At 46.2% G+C, this 24,069-nt stretch overlaps 1 long non-coding RNA gene across 1 annotated transcript; it reads left to right on the top strand.

Annotated features, from left to right (window-relative positions):
• Positions 1-1,161: 1,161 nt before the first annotated feature.
• Positions 1,162-21,907, top strand: LOC141241985 (uncharacterized). The gene is made up of 3 exons (XR_012306641.1): positions 1,162-1,244; positions 3,060-3,203; positions 20,126-21,907. It is a non-coding gene; the product is annotated as an uncharacterized lncRNA (long non-coding RNA).
• Positions 21,908-24,069: the final 2,162 nt, after the last annotated feature.

Genomic DNA, 24,069 nt, shown 5'->3' with positions numbered 1-24,069 from the left:
CCTCACATCACTTGCCCCCTGTGACGCCAAGCCCTGCAATACACTTAATAATTGACCCCATAGATAATGCACCCACCAATTGCCCCTTGAATATTCCCTATAACACCCTCTGAATTACTAACCCCCAACACACCCCGAGCACCACCCACATCAGTTAAATTATGAACAAGGGTAGTCTCCTCATCAGGCTGCCTCAGAGAGATCCTCTGACTGGCCGCGACATCTCCTGACGGAACTTGCTCATGTTCTGACGGTCCCTATGAAATCTCGCCCTCCTCTCAGCTTTTCTCCATGTTTTCAACGTTGTCAGGTCTTGATAAAGGCGCAGAAGGAGCTGCCTGACGACGCTGCCGCTCCGGATCCAAAGATAGCTCCCTAAGGTCCCGCACATCTGCCGGCCGCTTCCTGCCCGATAATCTTAAAAGGGCCCCGCAGGACAGCCTGCCCCCGCAATCTCCCGTGGCACTCCTGGACCCCAGATCCTCCCATCCACAGACCCACCCTGCCGCCTGCAGGAGGGCCGCTCATCTCTCATCCGTCCCCTTTCTTGACCACCTGCTGCTGCGCCAGTGTTCCTCATGGCTCTGCTGCACCTCCGCCCTGCAAGCCGTGCTCCTCCCTGCCGACTGTGGGAAGGCCCTTCACGCTCCCTCCCCCGCCGGGGTCGACCCCAGCATGACATCGCGGCCACCGCTGCAGACAGCAACTCCTCCCCCGCCGTACACTGGACGCTGGTCCCGCCCTCATCCGCAGACCGTGGGAGGACTCCTCATCCCGCCATCTTGCCAGGTATAACCCACGGCTGGCTTGTCACCGGGGGTCACCGCCGCGCTGCTCGGGGGCCTTTTAGGCCGCAAACCGGAAGAGGGCCGCAGCGCAGGCACGCCCACTTCTGGTAGGCTGCGGCTCCGGCGAGGATTCCTCCTGGGGATCGGAGAAGGAGCCTCAGGCACGCGCTGCTCCCCTGGCTGCCGAGGTCCCCGAGGGGGCTCCTGGAGCTTCTCCTGCTCCGAACCTCACCTGCTGGTGAGTAACGCTCCGGCGGCCGTGACCGCTGCAGGCCTCCCTGAAGCTTCTTCTGCAGCCGACGACTGTGCACAGGTCACCCGCAGCTGCTGCTGCACCAAGTCTGCCCCATGGATTGCTGAGACAGGCCGCGCTAGGTCCAGCAAGGCCACAAGATCTGCCATGGCTCCACTGCAGGGTCTGGTCTGCTTCAGCTGCGATCCAGGAAGCAAGAGGAGGTAACTGACCCCTGCCCTTCCTTATATCATCTCTTGCTCCTCCCCCCACCTCTTCCCCTCCAATCAAAACTCCCCACACTACTCCTAATCCCTTATTCAAAATTTTAACTCCTTCACTCCCACCCTCCTATCTTGTCATGTGGCCTATACGCCCTATGGGGCTCCCTGGCCTTCCTTACTAATGGTAGAGGGAAACTTACCCTTGTATACTTCGCCTGCCCCAGCAAGAGATTTTCTAATGCCTGGATTGCTTGGAGTTCCCTGTCTGTGGTAAAAATAGAATTGGTGGAATTTATCATGAAACATTTCTTAACAGTTTTTGAATAAAAAGATTTATCTTTAATGGCTCAAAAATGGTTAAAATTTGCTGCGGGTCTCACACACACACAGTCTGGAAAACAACAAGGCTATGTGATCTGATCCATAGATTATAATGGGTGGGTGAACACCGCGGATATAACCCGTACGTGAAACACTGTCGTCTGAATGAGGCATTGACGCGCCCCCGGGGCAATGGGGTACTCGGCATCCGGGCCTGTGGATGCTGGTGGGGGATATCACGGTGGCTGGCCCGGTCCGTGGCCCAGAGTGGTCAACCAAAAAGGGGGATTTGTAACTTGGATAGGAAAAATATAATAAATAGTTTGTGACGCCACCTGTGGTACCTGGTAAGGATTACCAGCGCTGCTGCAGACCTCCGGGGGGTGATGGGATGGCAGCTGAGGTGGAGCGGCCCCCGGGGCCGTGTGGAGTTTGATGGTGGTGATGCTGGGACTTGTAGTGCAGGCGGATGGCGCAGCAGAAGTAACTGACAGAGTCAGGGGATTCGCTTCAATACCTTTACTGGTGCGGATGTCAGGTACGGTCCAGGGTACTCAGTAGGATGGGTGCACTTCAGAACTTCTCCCCAGTGAGTGGGTATAAGGCCTCCTGGTCCGTGTCTGCCTCTCTGTATGCTCCTGGCCAGCCTGCAACTGGGCCTAGCTTATGTGTCGTGTTGTTCCTTCACCTGTCGCTCGGTAGTAGGACCTTCTGCTGGCAACCACTATCCCTGGTAAAGCTGGGGCCTTCGTGGTACCTGATCCTGTAATGGGTCTAGCTTCAGGTCGTCGAGGGACTTGTAGTCCTGGAATGCCGGTGAACCCTACTGGGTATAAAGGGACCCTGTAGGCGCGGACCTGGTGTCCGGTTTGTATATCGGGGTGAGCCTATGAAGCTCCTCTGCCCCCTCAACTCCTCTCTCCTTTCTCCTCTCTGCCGTCGGCCACACTCGGGGCCCTCAGAACTTAGCAGCAGACGCGCTGCGTCTTCGCTGCTCTCAGCGTCAGCACGCTCTCTGACTCTGACTGAACTTCTCACTGACTGAGCTGCCTGGCTCCACCCTCCATATATATATCCCTAACAGGCTCCCTCTGGTGGTGTGAGGTGGAAGGGTGGAGGTGTTTGTATGTAATGAGGGCCTCTTGTGGAGAAGTCCATCCATGCACCCTGGGTCCTGTGGTACCTGTGAACAGCAGGGTGCCACAGCATGAGGGGAGTCTGATTAGGCATTATTTCAAAAGGAAGTCTGGGGTTTGTATTACAGAGGATTGTGGTCAGGAGTCTGCATTAAAGGGGTTGTTGGACAACCCCTTCTTGATCTAAATGTTTGGCCATAATAAAATTAAAACGCCTGAGTATAGGTGAGTATAAGCTTTTTTATTTTATTGGGGCCAAGCGTGGGGGTGAAGGAGTTGTCCAAGTAGTGGACAACTTCTTTAAGAGAGAGTCTGGTTTGGGTATGGATTTATGAACTCTGGTAACTGTATCTTTTAGGGCTCTGTTCCAATCCGAGTTCACAGAGCTGCAGTACTGAAAGGAGGGACGGAGCCACTGATTACACAGGAGGTCACTGACCATAAGTTTTTCCTAAGAAATCAAAGGTCAAAAGCAGCAGACACTGAAGAAATGATATAGCAGGTAGGCATCAAACATGTAGAAGAGACTTAAATGTTTATTTTTTGCCCAATTTATATAAACCCTCGTCATGATTCATATCGTCTAAATAATACTAACTGCATCACTAGGATAGGTTCATAATTAGTATTACGCTTCCTACTTCCATTATATCTACAAACTATTGCTCTTCTTATTTTCTGCACACATTGTTATACTTGGGGCTCACTGTATATTACATACTAGGGATTTTTTAGGCTGCAGGGGCCGTTGTTCTTTTCCCCATGGGAGATATTGCATGTGTTATGTTGCACTTATTGTGTGATAATGATTATTTGCTGGATATGTTATTGCAGATTTACATGGCTTTGAATGTGTTGTGAACATGGGTCAGAATGATTCTCGCTGTGGCATAACTTGAAGCTCATGGGCCCTGATGCAAAAGCTCCAACGGGGCCCCTAGTTATTGCAAATCTTCAATAGTAATGGTCTTTTCACATGGGCCAAAGGGACCTTTGAGGCCCCTCGGCTCCAGGGCCCGCGTGCTATTGCAACCCCTGCACCTATAGTTACTCCCCTGGATTGTAGATGTGACATCTATTTTGTCATCATATTGGGGAGAAATCAAGTATCATGGTCAAATTGGCATATTGCTATCACTTAGCCAGCGTAGGAATTCAGGAGAGGCAAAGACGGCTAGTCACCCATGTGGGAGTAGAGAAATAGGTAGAATAAATAGGTCATATTCCCTATTTAACCCCTTCATGGTGCGACCCTTTTCTGTTTTTGCACTTTTGTTTTTTACTCCTCTTCTTACCAGAGCCATAACTTTTTACATTTTCTGTCAATATGGCCGTGTAAGGGCTTGTTTTTGCGGGACAAGTTGTACTTTTGAACGACACCATTGGTTGTACTGGAAAACAGGAAAAAATTCCAAGTGTGGTGAAATTGCAAAAAAAATTAAATTCCACAGTTGTTTTCTGGGTTTTTCTTTTACCATGCTCACTAAATGCTGAAACTGACCTGCCTTTATGATTCTCCAGGTCATTATGAGTTTGTAGATACTAAACATGTATAGTTTTTTTTTTTTATTTAAATGGTAAAAAAATCTAAAGTTTGTTAAAAAAAAAAAAAAAAGTCACCATTTTCTGAGACCCGTAGCGTCTCCATTTTTCGGCTTCTGGGGCTGGGTGAGGGCTTATTTTTTGCTCACCGAGCTGATGTTTTTATTGATACCATTTTGGGGTAAACCTTGGGGAGACTAGAAGCTGCAATCATCCGATCGCCTGTGCTACACATAGCGCTGTATGTAGCAAAAATGTTCACTTGCATCCCTGCAATGACAACTGTAGGGGTCTCCTGCAGACACCGGGTTGTCATGCCAACCCATCGACGATGCGCAGTCATGTGACATGGGCGCCGATGGGCGGGTCTTGTGACGCTCTTCCAGCGGAGCCGTCTTAAATGCCGCTGTCAGAGATTGACAGCGGCATTTAACATGTTAATAATCACGAGAGAATCGCGATTCCACCCACGGCTGTTAGGAGCACATGACAGCTGATCAGATCCGCTGTCAAGTCCCCGGAAAGGTGCGGGCTCATCGTCGGAGCCTGCATCTAAGGCGAAGACACGTCATGCGCCGTATATGTACGGCGCATGTCATGAAAGGGTTAACAGGACAGGCTTAGCCTTTGGTGTGACCTACTGATAATATTATTTAGAATCTGATAACTGTGACCGAATTGTTGGCCAAATGATGCTTCAGTTGATCATTTGGCCGACAACCATCTTGGCCGTCTCTCCCATACACGGAAGCGCTCACTTGGCCGAGTGCTCCTGTGTTCTCTATGAGAGAAACTGACAAACATCTCTGTCAGCAGCTTATCTCAGAGAGAATGAAGTGATCGGCAGTCCAAAATTGTATATGCCCAAATAATATCTTCCCTGACCAGTTGATTGGCGCGCCAATATGACGCGCCACATGGGCCCTGGGGTACTTGGTGCCGGGCTGGTCGTTGCTAGGGGAGATGTCATAGTGGCGGTGACCTGGTCCGTGACCCAGGGTGGTCAATAAAAGGGGATATTTACAGGGGATTTATAGTTTTTATATAATGTTCGTGACGCCACCTGTGGTATGTGGCTAAAGGGAGCCGCCGCTGCGGAGCAGGTCCTCTGGAGCTGATGTTAGTGCAGCAGAGTTGGTTCAGCTCTCCACAGGCAGAGCTTAGCTCCAGGGTAGGAAATGGTGATGTTGTACACTGTGTTCCAAATTATTATGCAAATAATATTTTCTCAGATTTTCCCAAATTACCTATATGAATTGCAGTCATTGTAATTTTCCAGTCAAATAACTATTAGAGTACAATTGAAAGGTTTTTGTACAAACTGCCTATGATAACAGTATATTTAAAAAAAAATAAAACACTCAAACTGCACTCAAAATGCATGTTCCAAATTATTATGCACAGCAGCGTTTTCAACCTTTTCATTTTAATAAAGAACAAAAAAATGGTCATTTTTGAAATTATAAGCATTAGCAGGTTATTACAAACTGAAATCAAACAGTTTTCAACTCAAAACTTTATTCTAGGTGATGTTACATTTGCACATAGGACCCCTTGTTCGAAAGGAGCTTTTGAACTCTCTCGTCCATTGAATTTGTCAGGTTTTGGCTGGTTTCTGCTTCAATTGTTTTGTATGAGGACAGAATACCCTCCCAGAGCTGTTGCTTAGATGTGAACTGCCTCCCGCCATCATAGACACTCCTTTTGATGATGCTCCAGAGGTTCTCAATGGGGTTGAGGTCAGGGGAGCATGGGGGCCACACCATAAGTTTGTCCCCTTTTATGCCCATAGCAGCCAGAGATGCAGATGTGTTATGTGCAGCATGAGACGGGGCATTATCATGCATGAAAATGATCTTGCTGCGGAATGCACGGTTCTTCTTCTTGAACCATGGCAGGAAATGCTGTTTGAGAAACTCAACATACATTATGGAGTTCATCTTTACCCCTTCAGGGATCCTAAAGGGGCCGACAATCTCTCTTCCCATGATTCCCGCGCAAAACATTACTCCACCTCCTCCTTGTTGGCGCCATAGCCGTATTTGCATGGGGTGTCCATCAACCAGCCATCCTCCTCCTCCACTCCATCCATCTGGACCATTGAGCGTTGCACAGCACTCATCGGTGAACAAAACAGTTTTGAAGTCAGTCTTCATATATTGTTTGGCCCACTGGAGCCGTTTCTGCTTGTGTGCAGTGGATAGAGGAGGTCGACAGGTTGGCTTACGCACAGCTGCAAACCTCTGAAGGACCCTGCATCTTGTTGTTCGGGGGACGTTGGAGGCACCAGCTGCTTCAAAAACTTGTCTGCTGCTATGACAAGGCTTTTTTGCCACTGCTCTTTTAACCTGACGTAATTGCCTGTAGGAAAGTCCTCAATTTTCCCTTATCAGCACGCACACGTGTGTACTGTGAATCAGCTACATACTTCTTGATTGTGAGATGATCACGATGAAGTGTCTTGGCAATGTTGATTGTAGTCATGCCTTGACCTAAACGCTCCACAATTTGTTGCTTCTCAGCAGCCGACACATCCTTTTTCTTTCCCATTTTGGCAGAAAATGTAGGCTGCTTAATAATGTGGGACAGCCTTCTTAAGTAGTCTTGCCTTTCATTGGACACACCTGCCAAACTAATTAGCACAAGTGTCTGCTATTGCTTACAGTGATTTAAAGAGCCCCGACACACATCACCATCAATGAGTTTAACTGACAAACAAAAAAATTCTTACTTTATCACCCCTAAACACTTTTGCTGTGAAGTGTAGTGCAGGGAATGATGGCGCAGTAATAAGTCGCAGAGACAGTGGGGTGCCGTCTTCCGGATTTACTCACAGTTCTCACTTTGCTCCTGGTTACAACTGCAGATCATAACTTCCCACGTTGTCCTGTGCTTACTCAGGGAGGGGTACAGCAAACCCTCAGGTACCTCCTGAGTACATAACAGGACCCCCTTCTGTGTGTTCCTTCTGGCTGTCTTCCTACACCTCACACCCAGTGTCGCAATCCAGTGACCGCGGACCTTGTCGGGTGACGTTTTCTCTGTCCCCTGGGTCCTCTATGGCCACCTTTTCGGTGAAATAGATGTGGCTTTTGGCTGCAGCACTTGAAATGCTGCACCCTCCGGTTACCTAGTTGAATATTGCAATTCTCACTAGTTAGGGGCCGGTCCCCTCTGCGACCCGCTCTCTCCACCGCCTGGTAGATTTGGGTGTACGGGTGGCCTCCAGCACTGCTCATACCCCTGGGATCCTTTCTTCACTCCTGGAGCCTTCCCTCTGCTCCCGTTCCTTCCTCTTCTCCTTCTCCTGGGCCTCCTCACTAGGCCCTCCTCCTGAGCAGAGCTCCTGCTCTGACTCTCTCTCTGACTCAACCCCCTCAGAACTTCACTCACTCTAGAATGTTCCACCCTCTCTTTCATATTGCTCCTTACTGTGCTCCCCTGAACTGCTTCCTCTACCCACACCCACTACATGGTTCCCCCTACTTTGGTTCCCCCAACTCCAGCCAGGGACAGGGCTCAGCAGAGGAGCAGCGCATTTTGCCCCTCCTGCTGGTCTGTAGTAGTGTAGTGTTGAATGCAGGTGTTAGGATTCCGGGCTGTACTCCTTCCTTACCTGAGAGTGAGATACCACACCTCTGGGTGAGATGCAGTACCTCTGTGGCGACTGAACCCGCAGGGGCGCCACACATACATATGACGCTCCCACTGGGCCGTGGGGTACCCGGTGCCGGGCTGGTAGATGCTGGGGGATGTTACAGTGGCAGTGACCCGGTCCGTGACCCAGGGCGGTCAATAAAAAGGGTTATTGATTGGGGATTTATAGTGATTGTATAAAGTACGTGACGCCACCTGTGGTATGCGGCTAAGGGAGCCGCTGCTGCGGAGCAGGTCCTCTGGAGCTGATGTGAGTGCAGCAGGGATGGTGTAGCTCTCCACAGGTAGAACTCAGCTCCAGGGCAGTGTAGATGTTATAGGTTATGCTGGGCGTTGTAGTACAGGGGTTGATGGCGCAGCAATAATCACAGAGACAGTGGGGTGCAGTCTTCCGAGTTTACTTACAGTTGATAAGTTCCTCCGGTTACAGGGTCCGGACTACAACCTCCCACATCGTGCTGCGTTCACCAGGCAGGGGTTCAGCAATCCCTCAGGTGATTCAAGAGTGTCTGACAGGACCCCTTTCTATGTGCCTTCCTCAGTCGTCTTCCTGCGCTGGCTCTCGCCCTCCTGCCCTGTGCCTCGCAACCAGTGTCCCAATCCGGTAGCCTCGGGTCTTGTCGGGTGACCTGCTGTCCCCTGGACCCTCTGTGGCCACCTTTTCGGCGACATAGTTGCGGATGTGGCCACTGCACCTTGCAAGTACAGCAGCCTCCGGTCCCTAGCTGAGCCTTGTAGTTCTCCACTAGTTTAGGGGTCGGTCCCCTCTGCGGCTCGATCCCTCCACCGCCTGGCAGATTCGGGCGTACGGGTGGCCTCCAGCACTGCCCGTACCCCTGGGATCCCTTCTGTTCCTGGAGCCTTTCTCCTGCTCCCTCTCCTCTCTCAGTCCTGGGCCTCTCACTAGGCCCGCCTCCGAAGCAGAGCTCCTGCAGAGCCTCTGCTCCACACACTCTCCTCCTCTGACTGGCTTGTCTTTCTAAGATGGTTCCCTCTTTTATATCACTCCCTCACCAGTGCTCCCCTGATCTACGTCCTCCACTCACACCCACTACATGGTTCCCCCTCGCTAGGTTCCCCACCACTCCAGCCAGGGACTGTGCACTCCCGTAGGAGCAATCTCGCCCTGCCCTACTGAAGTGGATGTGTTGGATGCAGGTGTTAGGGTCCCGGGCTGTACTCCTTCCTTACCTGAGAGTGAGATACCACACCTCTGGGTGAGATGCAGTACCTCTGTGGCGACTGAACCCTCAGGGGCACCACACATATTAGAGTGTAAGGCATACTTATTGATATGAATGCGTCGACCGACTTTAGACTTATGTATGGGGGACTGAAAGCTGCATTTACACCTAAAATACAGCTTTCAGTCCCTTCTAAAGAGGCAGCCAATCACACACAATAAACAAGCTAAATGCTCATTTATCGGGTGAAATGATCTAGATGTAATGATGCAGATAGTGAGGATGCAGGGATAGTTAACCAAAGCTATTTATTTTCCTACCACAGAAAGAACGTTTAACTATAGGAACACATGGTGATGCAGGTATATGGAGACAACTAACACAATCTTAGCAGTAATGACAATAAAAGCAGTGTAATAAATGCAATATCTTACTCTATGTTCTATCTGCGTGCAGTCTCATTTCACAGTTAAACGACTATTAATGTCTTTAGCTCAAAGAGCCTCACTGCCAGCGCCAGGCTTGTAGCTGTAATATGCGCTTCAAGCGCCTTTGATTGTTATACTGGCACTAACGGGGGACACCGGTACTTTCCGCTAAGCCACAAGTGCCTCATATGTGAGTCACTTAGTGGGTTCTTCACACTGGCCACCCTCGTTCGTTTCTGAAGTGCAGCCCACACCCTGTACCGTTCGTCTACGCTTGAATTAAAGGCCTGGTTCACTTGGGTCTTCTCGTCAGCACGGCAGACGTCCTGCTTCATCCAATGACCACCGTCTGATCTTCGGTGCTTGACCTGCGGCATCTTGACTGGTGAAGACTGGGGTTTGGGTCTTGACCAACCGAATCTGGGCTTAAATCAGCCATTATCTGCTGTGAAAAATCCGAGCTCGGCATATGAGCCTGCATTAAAGTCAGGGACATGACCTTTGAAGTACATTAACGTCATAGGTCGTGAAGGGGTTAATGTCATTACCTAATCTCTTTTCTAATATACATTACTTAAAAAATCCCTATTGTTCACTAGACTATCTGACTCCTTTTTTTTATTTTTTTTTTTATCTTCTTCCTGTTTCACGTTGCTTCGTTTGAGAACCCCAAGTGCATACTGGGATTTACAAACAAACCATCATCAGGGAGCAGAGGCTGCCGTCATTGCAGTAGCGCCTGTCCTTTCCCTGAATTAAGAGCCGTCAGTGATGTCCTTTTCAGGGTCTGGGCTAGTTCCTCCTCTACTGAGCATGCGTCTGTTGTCAACATCATCCCACACTGATAACATCACCTCCACCTTCCTGATATAGGGCCACATGGCTCATGTGTTTCGCTGTGACCACTGCACCCTAGTTGCACTCTTGTGAAACAGTGTAAGGCTATGTGCCCATGATGCAGAAATGCTGTGGATTTTTCCTGAGCGTTTCTGCATCTCTCTGGCAGAAAAAACGCATGCGGATTTTACATGCGTTTTTTCTGCCAGGTAGAAGCGTAAGTGAAGCTTTTTTAACATGCGATTTCGCATGCGAGTTGTGAAGCACTTTTCTAAGCGATTTTAGCATCACTTGGAAAAGTGCTTGACAACTTGGTCACACTATAAATCCATGCAAACGGCATGGATTTATATAGTGTGACCAAGTTACGATACTGCAAATGCAGCATCAATAGTAAAAAAAAGAATACAAATGGTGAAAAATAAAAAAAAAACATATACTCACCTGGCCCCTGATCTCCTTCTCCGTTGCGTCCGGTGTCTTCAGCGGCTCGCGGTGGTGTAAAAGGACCTTCCATGACGTCATTTAGTCATGTGACAGGTCACATGACTAAATGACATCATGGAAGGTCCTTTTACCACCGCGAGCAGCCGAAGACACCGGAGAAGGAGACCGGGGGCCATCAGAAGGTGAGTATATGTTTATTTTTTATTTTAATTCTTTTTTAACTACAGGTAGTATGGTACCCGGGACTGAAAGGGAGTCTCCTCTTCTCCAGACACAGGTACCATCTGCGCATTGAACCGCATAATATCCGCATGTGCACATGTAGTCATGCGGATGTTATGCGGTCCAATACAAGTCAATGGTGGCTAAAACGCCGCGATTCCGCAAAATTAATGGTAGTGCTGCGGATTTTTCCGCAATGATAATCTGCAGCGGAAATTTCCCAGCATGTGCTCAGCAAATGCGGATTATCATTGGGGAACATTGCAGACCTTCTACCAAGCGTTTTTTAAGCGTTTCCACGGCGGAATTGCTGCTACGGAAGTGCTTAAAAAACATTGTGGGCATCGTGGGCACGCAGCCTAAGGGGGCTCTCTCTAGCTACCACCTCTCTAACATGCTGTAGCCTTGCTGACCATGCATTCGTTCACAGATAATCTCCAGGTCTGGCTGACACAACTGACACCTTTACAAAATCATCACTATCCCGGAGTCAGTATGAAAAAGGTCCTGAGCTCAATGCTCCCACACATTATTCACATCTTTAAATTTGCTATGACTGAGATAGCTGCTGCTAGTGCCCTTACTACAGTGCCTGACAGAGCCAACCAACAAAACTAGGCTTTTGTTACACGCACGACACTAGGTTCAAATAGGGCGAGACGGGTTTCATAAATTCATTGGAATCTTGGGGGAACCGTTACTCAGGGCAACCATAGGCTGCAGCTTCTCTCAGGCACATGATAGATTCAGTTGCTGACCAGACACATCTGACAAGAGTCTTGTTCAACAGTTTAACAGTGGAATTTAATCTGAAGCATGGCCAGTGCAGTTCAGGGATATTACAGCAACAATCTTCATTACAGCACAGTCTCATAAAGCAGGCACAGGAACCTCAGTCTCTTCAGTAGCATAATTCAGCACAAATTAGATCTCTTGGCAACACACTTCTATACGTAAACAGCAGGCTTTTCCTTCACAAGGACTCACTAGTACACAACATTCTTTATTCTGCATGGAGATGGAGGGGGGAGGGTTTGATGAGGAAGATGATCTCTGTGACACAATTCCTTCAATTCCTTATCTTCCTGCCTGATGGTAGATTTCCTGAACTAACAGTGCAAGGTATCTGACCTGTGTTGAGTTTCACCCTAGACTTGAATCCTGTTCTCTTTCCTGCACTTCTGTGAGATACAGATCACATACCACTTCTCCCTTTGGCTGCAGCCAGAATAGTAAACAAGTTCCCCACAATCCCCCTGGGGCTCTGCTAACCACTCCCTGTCTCTTGTGACTGTGTTAACTCTTATAGTTGCTGGATCCTTTTGAAGCAACAGCACTATTTCTGCATGTCACACTTTCCCTTCTTTTTTAATGTCGTTCTCGATATTCGTTTTAATTGGTCAAGCTGACCAATTCTGAGACAGTGCTAAAAGTTGAATAACTTTATATACAAATTGGCATTGTCATATTGGCATAAAATTTACAAACATCAATAACAACCTGTTCTTACGACCTTTTGCTTGTAGAACTCCTGAAAGAAATACACAATTAAAACAATCAGCATCTCTTCCGCTGGAGGTTTTCATACGTCTTCAACCAGCTCTCTCTCTCACTAGGCCAAAACAAGTCTTTCCACCAGGTAACATTGTCCATAATGTCTCTCGGTGGTGAATACCACTCAAGTGAGCTTACCTGGTCCGTAGGCAGAAATACCTGTTTCCAATGGACAGTCCTTGGCACTTGACTCGGTTCACCGAGTGTCTCATATGTCAGCATCACAGGCCTCCTCACTTCTCGAGTCGACATCCTCCTGGTAGGTTGTTCCTCAGATACCACGGGTTCCTCGGTTGCAGGAGTTTCTTCTGCCACACTCATTTCTCGAACTTCCTCAAATGATCTTGGAACTGCCTCTGTAAGTTACTGTACTTCTCTTGAATCGTTCGTTTCCACCTGGTCTGGTAATTCTGCTACTCCTAAGTGTCGATCGGTCTCTTCAGTGAACGGTGTTAGATCATCAAATCTGAATTGGACTATATCTGTACTCCTTGGTACAAACTCTGGAGCCTGGGGACTTACTTCACTCTCCTGAGGATGGTACATCCCTCTCCTTGCCGGTCCGAGAAATACAACGGTGTGTTCTTCTTCATGTGAACTTTCAAGATCACTATCCATCTTCGGAGCTTCAGTCTGTGGTGGTCCCTTAGTCGATCTCGGACGATGTTGTTCTACTTCTGGAAAGTCTTGTTGTGGTGGGAGATAATCACAGGGTAGTAGTAAATTCCGATGGACTATTCTGGTTTCCAATCGGATTTCATACACTGGACTGTCATCGGCTTTCCTCCTTACGACCACATACACCTTGTCTTCCCAGTACAAACAAAGTTTTCCCGGACCGCCTTTTGTTCTTGACTAGCACACGGCTTCCCAGTGCCAATTCTGCTCCATAACATTTTCAGTCATAGTACTCCTTGCTCTTGCTCTGTCCTTGCGTAACCACTTTGGACGCTATGTTGTATCCCTCTGCCATCCGTTCCTTCCATTTCCGAACAAACTCTGGATATGTTCTGTAAGTCTCTGATACTGGAGTATCGAACATGATGTCGATTGACAGTCTTGGCGATTGACCGTACAATAGAAAGAAGGGTGAGTAACCCATTGCATTGCTCTTTGTACAGTTATAGGCATGTACCACTTTTGACAGAGAACTATTCCAGTCTTTCTTCTCGTCAGCTGTTAAAGTGCGCAACATCGACAATAATGTCCTACTAAAACGTTTCACTTGTCCATTACCCTCTGGGTGATAGGGCATTATGTGGGATCTCTGAATCCTACAGTACTTTCCTATCTTGGCAAAGATCTGGTTCTCAAATTCTCTTCCTTGGTCATGGTGTAACCTCGTAGGGAACCCAAACCTCAAAGCAAAATCATTGAAGATCTTCTCTGCTGCTGTTCGACCCGCTTTATTGGTGGTGACATATGCTTGAGCAAATCAAGTAAAATGGTCCATCACCACCAAGATGTATTCGTCACCACCCTTGCACGTCTCGAGATGTAGAAAGTCTATTGAGACCATCTCAAACGGATACGTAGTTTGGATGTTGCCCATAGGTGCCCGGGTTGATGTGTTGGGACGTTTATCTTTCAGACCCCCACACTCCCTGGTCACGTATCTCTCAATATCTCACTGCATGTACGGCCAGAAGAAACGTTCACGGATCAAGTTTGTTGTCCTTTCCACTCCCAGGTGTCCCATGTTTTCATGGAGTTCTTTTAAGACCAATCTACGAAATACTCTGGGTAGTACCAACTGCCGGTTTTGACCTCCTTTACGATACAGGATACCGTCTTCACTGAGGTAGAGCTTCATCCATTCTTTAACTAAAACAGATACTGCTGGTGACTCATTATCTCTCTCCCATTTACTTGGAAACCAATTTTGGTCCACATAAAGTAGTATTCTACCATTTATCTGATCTTCCCGTTGTGCTCTATGGATTTTTCCTTTTGGTAGTCGTTGAATAGACAGGGGGTAATCTTGTTCTCTCGCTTTTATGGTGGTTTCCACCGTCAACGGACACCACAATGGTGTGTTGTCCTTTTGATAAGCTTGTACTGCTTGGGCAGTGCTCTCAATTGCTTCCAAACTGACTTCCTCTGAGCTTTCTTGCATGAACTGATCAGGCTCTAGTGGGATTTTCCACAATCTGTCAGCATCCGCCTTGCATTTTCCTGGCCTGTACTTGATGCTGAAATTGAAGTCAGCTAGTTCAGCGACTCATCTCTGACCTGTTGCATTCAGTTTGGCTGTAGTGAGGACATAGGTCAAAGGGTTGTTGTCAGTGTATACCTCAAACTCTTTGCTGTAGTAGAGATAATCTCTAAATGGTTCACAGATAGTCCATTTCAACTCCAGGAACTTCAATTTTCCGGAATGTAGATGGTAATTCTTCTCGGCGTCTGTCAACGTTCTAGAACCTTAACCTTAACCTTTTCTATCTTGATGCTGATACAGGGCAGCTCCCAGTCCAACTTGAGAAACGTCACAATGAAGAACAAACGGTAAGTTGAAATCAGGATATCCCAAGATGGGTGGTTTTACCAGGTAGTCTACTAGTTCTTCCAATACCTCCTGGTGGTCTGCTGTCCAGAGAATGGGCTTTTGGGATGAAACGGCGTTGCTTCTTTTAAGCCCAGTTCTACCCGCATTCTTCTTTTTCTCCGTGGGTGTTGTTGACTCTGTCGCCCCCCCCCCACCAAGAGGAGGTATAGTGGGGCGGCAATCCTGGAGAAGTTCCGAACGTAAGTACGACAGTAGGAGGGGAATAATAATATCTACCTCAACTCCCCGACAGTTGAGGGCCGCTTGTCTTTTAAGGCCGGTACCAGAGCGATTTCTGCTGGGTCTATGGTATATTCTTCTCCGGACACAATTTTCCCTAGAAATCGGACTTGCCTTTTGAACAGTTCACACTTCTTTGGGGGTCAACTTAACTCCATATTGTTGACTTGATATCGTTGTAATACGGTCCTCACGTGTTCAACATGCTCCCAGAAAGTTTTTCTGTGTACCACATTGTCATCCAAGTACAGCTGGAAGATATTATCCCTCAATCCTTCTAAATATGTCTCCATGCTCCTCTGGAATTTTTCTGGAGCTGAACTGAGCCCAAACGGTATGCAGATCCACTCGTATATCCCGCATGGTGTGATGAATGCTGTCAAAGGTCTACTGGACTCTTCAACAAACCCTTGATGGTATGCTTTACCCTGATCGAGGACAGAGAACCAGGTACTTCCTGATAGGTTATCCAGCATATCTTGAATCTGTGGTATCGGGTGCTGATCAGGTACTGACTTTCGGTTTAGTTCCCGGTAATCACAGCAGAGTCTCAACGTACCGTCCTTCTTCCTAACACAAAGAATAGGAGAGGAATAAGACGGCTTTTACTTTTGGACCCAAACTCTGTTGATTAGATCTTGTAAATACTCTTTCACTTCACGGTGTAATGGTTTTGGCACAGACATGTAACTTCTGGTTACTGGGGTCATGTCTTTCAAATTGATTTCCAACTGCACCAACGGGATACCGCCTATATCAGAGTCATCTTTGGAGAATGCATGACACTCTTCTCTCAGCATCTGTTTTGCTACCGCTCTATCTTCAGCACACAAGTGTTCTAGGGGTACTGGGGGATCCCAGGACCCCGAGGTGGGTCGTGCAATTTCCTCCCCTGGTCAACTCCTGTTCCTTGGTGGGGAGACTGAATTCATGGTAGACCCGTGGGCGGGTCTCACACTGGCTGAATATACAGTTTTAACGGTTTCAATGTGACCTAACACAGTCTTTGGATCCCTTGTTTCGTAGTATTCATCACCGGTACTTTCACTCGAGTAAACCCACCAGTAGGAATGGTAAGCACAGTCTCACCTTGAACTAGGCCTTCCGGAAGTTCTGATGAGTCTTTTGGCATGAACAGTCTTTTCTGAACTTTTCTTACCAGTTCTACCTGGACTCCACACCTCACCCCCACCATTTGGTTTGCAGGAATGATGTTTGGGCGCCAGCCTACCTTGACTTCTTTTAGGTTCATTGTATTCTGTGCTTTCTTTACTCTATGAATCACATTTTCCACCACGACATTGGGTATGGCAAGCAATGTGACAGTTGCATCCACCACCAGCGTCACTGACTTGTGTTTCATGATGACCTCACTGATTACATTATAACCCAGGATAGGATCCTCTTCCACGTTCTGATCACTGGTCACGAGAAAAGGTACCAAAAGCTCAATGGTGTTGCTGTTGTTCGTGGCCCTCAGTTGGAAAGTCACTTCCACCCAGCCTATGAAAGGGACTTCGGTCAGGTTGACTGCTTTGCCGTGGAGTTCCACTGGTCCTAAGAGTTTGAAGGCACGTATGTGGCAGGTAGCGCCTTCTCCATTCTTCATTTAAAAGGCTCGCTTGGGCTCCTGTGTCCCACAGTGCTGTTATCAGGAGTCCATCTAGCTGGCACTATATAAAGCATCTTTCGCTGATTAGGCCGATGATGCTATCTTTACTGACCGAGGAATCCTCCTCCCAGGAGTTCATCATTTGACCTCCACACTGGGCATTAAGTAACTGATGCCCCTGTCTCTCTTGCAGCTGTTGTAGACGGAAACACACTTGGGGATAGTAATAACGCAGCTGTTTTAGCTCATATGCCGTTCTGGGGTTTGGTGAGATTTGGATTTGCTTCTGGGACCTCCTCTGTGTCGTGGTTACCAGTCGCCCCTCTCTGGCAACCTCCTGTCTTTTAACCCAAAAGACCATGACCATTGGCATTCCTTGGCATAATGTCCTTCCTCACCACATCTTAGTCAGTGTACACATACCGTACTCTGATTTGATGAACGGCACGCTTCACAAGCCGGGTATCTTCTGTTTTGGAACCCACTCCTGGGTCTGAGGGATGCAGGTTCTGTTCTGGAATGAATCAACTTTTTCATCTCAATCAACTCAGCTCGCAGTTCTCCTATTACTTCTTCCCAGTCAGCGCTGGCGGTCCTCTCTTTTGTTGGTGCTTTAAGGTTCCCTCTCGGAGGTGGCACTGGAGGGTCTCCATGATTATCTTCAGACTGGCCACTGGGGGTCTCCAACCTCAGCTGACTCATTTTGGTGATTTAGAAGCTAATTTAAAAAAACATCACAGTATAAGATAATGCCTTATCAACACCAGGTCTGATTACCAAGGCATTGCAGGATGCAGCAAGCCTCCATGATAAAGGCCGGGGCAGCACATGTGCAAAATACTGAGGCAGACAGCCACTCACTAACCTACCAATTCATGGAGGGGGTGACTGTGTAGTATTATACATGCACACCGATGGAGTTTGCATAGGGCACCAATCACTCAGATATGTGTGATGCACAGTGTCTGGCTTGCAGCCTATTGATGACGCCCATACTATTAGATCAGGGGGGCTGCCCAGCACTATATACGTGCACCCCCACAGGACAGACGCCCCAATTTACCCAGCCAACACTAAAGAGGCCTGGCTGCATCCTGCACAAAAATGTGTAAAAAAGATGAAAAATAGTGTATAAGATAAATACACCACATGAGGTAAGGGTCGATATTTTGACCAAAATACGCAAGCTCGCAACCCAGCATCAAGGGTCCCCATACTTGCGAGTCCTAACATTAAACATTAAAAATACGCAAGCTCCATCGGTGTGCGTGTGCACGTATAATACTACACAGCCACCCCCTCCATGTAATCTGACCTGGTGTTGGTAAGGAATTTGTCTTTTACTGTGATATTTTTTGATTTAGGAGCAGAGCCTTTCTTTATCTTTTGTTCGCTCTCTGACTCCAAACTAGCTGCCTCATTCATTTGTTCAATTAGGATTTTGTCCAGAATGCCAGGATCTTCTAGGTACTGTTTCAGCTGCGACTTGATGTATGTACTGATTAACCCTGTTCCCAATGATCTCAAGAACTTCTTCTGGACTAGTCCAGCATCAAACCTCTCGTCCGCTTCTACATCTCTGGATGCAAACAACAGTCTATCCTTCAGTTCAATTTCTCTGCACAAGAAACTTTGGGGTGATTCATTATTTTTCTGTGAGAGGTTAATGAGTCGGTGGAACAATTCTGAAGTACTCTCTTCTTTATAGTGCCCTTTTAAAATCATCTTCAGTTGTTGCAAGGTCAATTGACTCTTCATTTCTAGCATACTACAGAGGTTCATTCCTGGGCTGATCACTTCACCACCCCCTCAACGATTTCATCTGGCTGGTAGCCTTTCTGTAAGCCTGCATCAATCTGGTGAAACAAGTTCATATAAGACAGTTTCTCTTTCTGTTCACACTCTCCAATCTTTCCCAGGATCTTGAATTCTTTACTTATGGTGATTTGTGGTGTTAGAGAGGACTGTCTTCCTGATTTATCTAACCCGAGCAGGTTAAAGGTTCTGTCTGAGTCTGTCACCCGTTAAGAGATTTTGGTCGATTCCTGCAGGGCTGTTGTTAGGGTTTTGAGTTGTTCTTTCAATTCCCGTAGTTCAGTCTGCGGACAGAGATTCCCGCTTTTGGTAATTGGTGCCGTCCCTCCATCCTCCAACTTCAACCTGGTTAGAAACTGTGTTAGCTCCTGGAGGCATGTCCCCATGACGTCTTCAGCTTCTTTCTCCCCCAGCTCATCCATTTTTGCATTAATGGCAGCTAACAGTTGCCTGCGGTTGTGTGCTTTAGAAATCTGTTCTTCTGACATCTTTATATGCTACTGTTCTTAATTCTTCGCAGGTTAACTGAAGAAACCGCTCACTAATTCTGTCTATTTGTATTTCAACATCCATTGCTGCTAGTGAGTTTTCTTTAGGGATGGTCCCCTTTAAGTGGTGTAGCAGAGTTAAGTTGAGGTGCTGTGCTGCTGTATTTTTCCAGACATTTTTCCTCTTCTCCCTCTAGACATTAATCCCCGCTCAGTCCTCCCCATATGGGCCACCAATGTTACACGCACACCGCTAGGTTCAGATAGGGCGAGACGGGTTTCATAAATTCATTGGAATCCTGGAGGAACTGTTACTCAGGATGACCATAGGCTGCAGCTTCTCTCAGGCACATGATAGATTCAGTTGCTGACCAGACACATCTGACAAGAGTCTTTTTCAACAGTTTAACAGTGGGATTTAATCTTAAGCACGGCCAGTGCAGTTCAGGGATATTACAGCAACAATCTTCATTACAGCACAGTCTCATAAAGCAGGCACATGAGTTCATATCACAGCTACTGATGATGACTAAACAGCTCTGACTGTTTACTTATGTTAACCTATCTAGGGAATGCAGAGTGGAGGATAATTACCATGTCTTTCCTAGAGGCTCAGATGATCCTGGCTGTGGATGCTCATGTGATGCTGTGCTGATGCATCATGGTACTGATAGCAAAGTATACAAGAAAAACTTCTTTGTGAAATCCGAGGCTAAAGAGAAGCAAAGATGGGGCTTAACTGCAGGAAACTGAGTAAATTTTATATAAAAGAATTGCAGAGTGTAATAAACTTGGTGAGGGGTATAGTAGCTGGATTGCGTCTTTCATCATGAATTTTTTTTTTTAATTCCAGACATGCTTTATTATCAATACCAATTTAACACTTCTGAAGACATTACAGAAAGAAGACATCAGAAATCAATACAGAGATGGATTTCGTACAGATGGCGGCATTTGATGAGGCATGTTGGCCAATGAAGTTGATATGGGAAAGAATTAACCATGCATTTACATCAGATTCTCCCCGAAGTCATTTGGGTTCCAAAAAGGAGAATATATATGGGTTTTTAGCTCGAACAATGAAAAATATTCTGTGGTCTGGGACACTTTTTGCTCATACTGGAAAGTGAAAACTCCATTCGGCCCTGTTTTACATTTCATTGGACCTCTGTTTATTGATGGAACAAGTAAAGGATTATATGTACCACCATCACTTACTGTCATTGTATCAGATACACATATTTTAATGCCTGCTCGAGCTTCAATGGTGGATGAAAACATTTTAAAAATTTCCCGTTTTGTTATAAACTCTATATAATACAGTGATGTATATGATAAACACATTTGATTTATAAAGGTGTTTTACTTTATATATACTTTGTTGCAAATTTACATTTTCCCCTACAGGTGTTCATATCTCTTATGTAGGTATCTCATGTTAGAAAAAAAATAGTTAATAGGAGTTATATGCATTTACATGTTGTTATAAACATCAATTATGCAGTCATTTTCTTCATTTAAATATATAGTATGGCACCCTCTTGTGTTCAAAGTGTATATCAATGTGCAGGCGCAGTTAATGTGCTTAGTGCTGCTGGACATGCATGCTCGGTCTCTCTCCTCTGTTTACTGTAGACAAGCCAATAGCTGTCTGCAATGGTTCTCAGGTAAAAAGCCGAGCTTTAGCAATAGCCAGGGGCGTACATAGAAATCATGGGGCCCCATAGCAGAAATTCTAATTGGGTCCACCCTCCCAAAAAAAAAATAATTGTCAGCGTCACAGAAGACCATATCTCACAACTTTTCAGCCTTTGTATAGTCATTTTCCTCCTGCTGAAGTCTTAGATTCCTCTTTCAGTGCCCCCATAAAGTATAATGCCAACAAAAGTGCCCACCAAACACAATATGATACCCCCACAGTGAATTCCTCCACATTAGCCTCCACATGCACAGTATAATGACTCAACTGTACCCCACCTCAATTCCTAAGGTAAAGTATGGTGACCCTAACACAGTATAATCCCCCAACTGTGGCCCTCACACAGCCCTCCATGCAGGATAATGGGTCTACATACAGTTTAATTGCCCCATACTATATAATGGCCCTCCAAACAGTAAACAGTATAATGGCCCCCACACAGCCCTCCACACAGTATGATGGACCCCATGCAAACCTTCATGCTGTATACTTTCTTGCATACAGTATAATGGCCCCCCACATAGCCCTCCAAATATTAAAATGGTCCCCCACATAGTCTTCCATATAATGTAATGCGACCCCTCATAATCCTCCATATAGTGGGATGTATTAACAGAAGCATACAGTCTAGATCACGTGAAGTCATTATCGGTCTTTACTCCTCTTTGGTCAGACCTCATCTGGAATACTGTGTACAGTTTTGGGCACCACATTTTAAAAAAGACATAGACAAACTGGAGCAAGTTCAGAGAAGAGCGACCAGAATGGTGACTGGTCTGCAAACCATGTCCTATGAGGAACGGTTGCAGGATTTGGGAATGTTTAGCTTGCAAAAAAGAAGACTGAGAGGAGACTTAATAGCTGTCTACAAATATCTCAAGGGCTGTCACATTGTAGAAGGATCATCTTTATTCTCATTTGCACAAGGAAAGACTGGAAGCAATGGGATGAAACTAAATGGGAGGAGACACAGATTAGATATTAGAAAAAACTTTTTGACAGTTAGTTTGATTAATGAGTGGAACAGGCTGATACAAGAGGTGGTGAGTTCCCCTTCAATGGACGTCTTCAAACAGAGGCTGGACAGACATCTGTCTGAGATGATTTAGTGAATCCTGCTTTGAGCAGGGGGTTGGACCAGATGACCCAGGAGGTCCCTTCCAACTCTACCATTCTATGATAATGCACCCCCTTAATCCTCTATATAGTATAATGCGCCCCATGATCCTCCATATAGCATAATGCACCCCCCATAATCCTCCATATAGTATAATGCATTCCCCATAGTCCTCCATACATTATAATGCACCCCCATGGTCCTTCATAGAATATAATGCACTCCCCATGGTCTTCCATACAATATAATGCACCCCCCATGGTCTACCATAAAATATAATGCACCCCCATGGTCCTCCATACAATATAATGCACCCCCCATGGTTCTCCATACAATATAATGAACCCCCATTTTCCTCTATACAATATAATGCACTTGCCCTGGTCCTCCATATAATATAATGCACCTGTCATGGTCCTCCATGCAGCATCATTTTTGAAACACCATTTTTTTATTGTTAGGAATTTAGAAGGGTTAAAAGTTGACCAGCAATTTCTCAATTTTCAAACAAAATTTACAAAACTATTTTTTTGTAGGGAGCGCATCAGATCTGAAGTGACTATGAGGGGTCTATATGACAAATGACCCAAACGTGACACCATTTTAAAAACTGCACCCCTCAAAGTGCTCAAAGCCACATTCAATAAGTTTATTAACCCTGCAGGTGCTTCACAGGAATTAAAGCAATGTGCAAGGAAAAAAATTAAAATTGAACTTTTTCCCACAAAAATTTCGATTTAGCCCCAAATTTTGCATTTTCACAAGGGTAACAGGAGAAAATGGGCTATATAATTTGTTGTGCAATTTCTCTAACAGCAATCAGAGAGCGGGATCAATGAAATGGGTCCCTGCATTTCTGTCAGTGGAAGCTGTCTGCATGGAGCAGTCACTGTTTGATTTCACACAGTGACCGCTTAAATTCATGATGGACATAGCTCGTCATGATGCGGGAACTGACACTTGCTCATGAAGTGCTATGTTCATCATTCATCGTTAAGGGGTTAAAGGGAAACTGTAAGATCAAAAAACTGGATGAGTTGTAGTTTTTAATGACAACTTTTTACCATATAATGTTCTGTTAAATGGGAAAACAAATCCAAGTGGGGTGAAATGGTGACAAAAATGCAATTTCTTCACTGTTTTTTGGGGATTGTTTTTACAGAAGTCATTCTGCAGCAAAATTTACTTGGTAATATGATTCTCCCAGTCAGTATGATTACAATACCAAACTTTTTATATTTTAAGGGGAAACAGTCATGTAAAAAAAGCTATTAACCTGCAGATATGAGGTTAATCTGCAGGTTAATAGCGTTCTAAAGCTGCCTGGTTCACGCACTGAGAGCCCCGCTGCCAGAAGGGAATTACCTTTATTCTTTGCAGCAGCCTCAGGCTTTCAACCATAGGGGTATGGCTAGTGCAGCTTCAGTCGCTGCTCAGTGCATAATGAGCGATGGCTGTAGCTGCGCCCCGGCACTGTTTGACAGCCAGCTCTAAACCTGAGCTCTAATGTTGAGCCGGCTGTCAGTCAGTGCCAGGGCGTGGTTTCAGCCACCACTCACTATGACGGAAGCTACACCGGCCGCACCAGTATGACTGAAAGCCCGAGGCTGAAGAGAGGAATAAAGTTAATTTCCTCCCGGCTGCAGGGCTCTCAGTGTGGGCACCGGACAGCTTTAGAACGCTATTAACATGCAGAGTTACCCCATATCTGCAGGTTAATAGCATTTTTTTTTAACATGAGAGGTTTATTTTAATAGTTAAGAAAATTCAGAACCTTCTTTAACAAAAAAGGTTATTGTCACTATTTTCTGAGACTGGTAACCTTTTCTATTTATTTTTTTGTCCAAGGAACTGGGTGAAGGCTTATTTAATTGGTTTAATTGTTTTTTATTGTATGTTTGGGGAGAAGCGCAGAAACCAAGAGATGTTTCATTTTTTTGCCTTCCACCATTTAACGTACACTTTAAGTACTTTTATACGT

This window comes from Phyllobates terribilis, unplaced genomic scaffold (genome assembly GCF_046119375.1).
Source record: "Phyllobates terribilis strain yellow unplaced genomic scaffold, ASM4611937v1 Scaffold_1027__1_contigs__length_463685, whole genome shotgun sequence".
NCBI lineage: Eukaryota > Metazoa > Chordata > Amphibia > Anura > Dendrobatidae > Phyllobates > Phyllobates terribilis.
The sequence above is the reverse complement of the archived record's forward strand: the minus strand, read 5'-3'. Positions and strand labels throughout refer to the sequence as shown.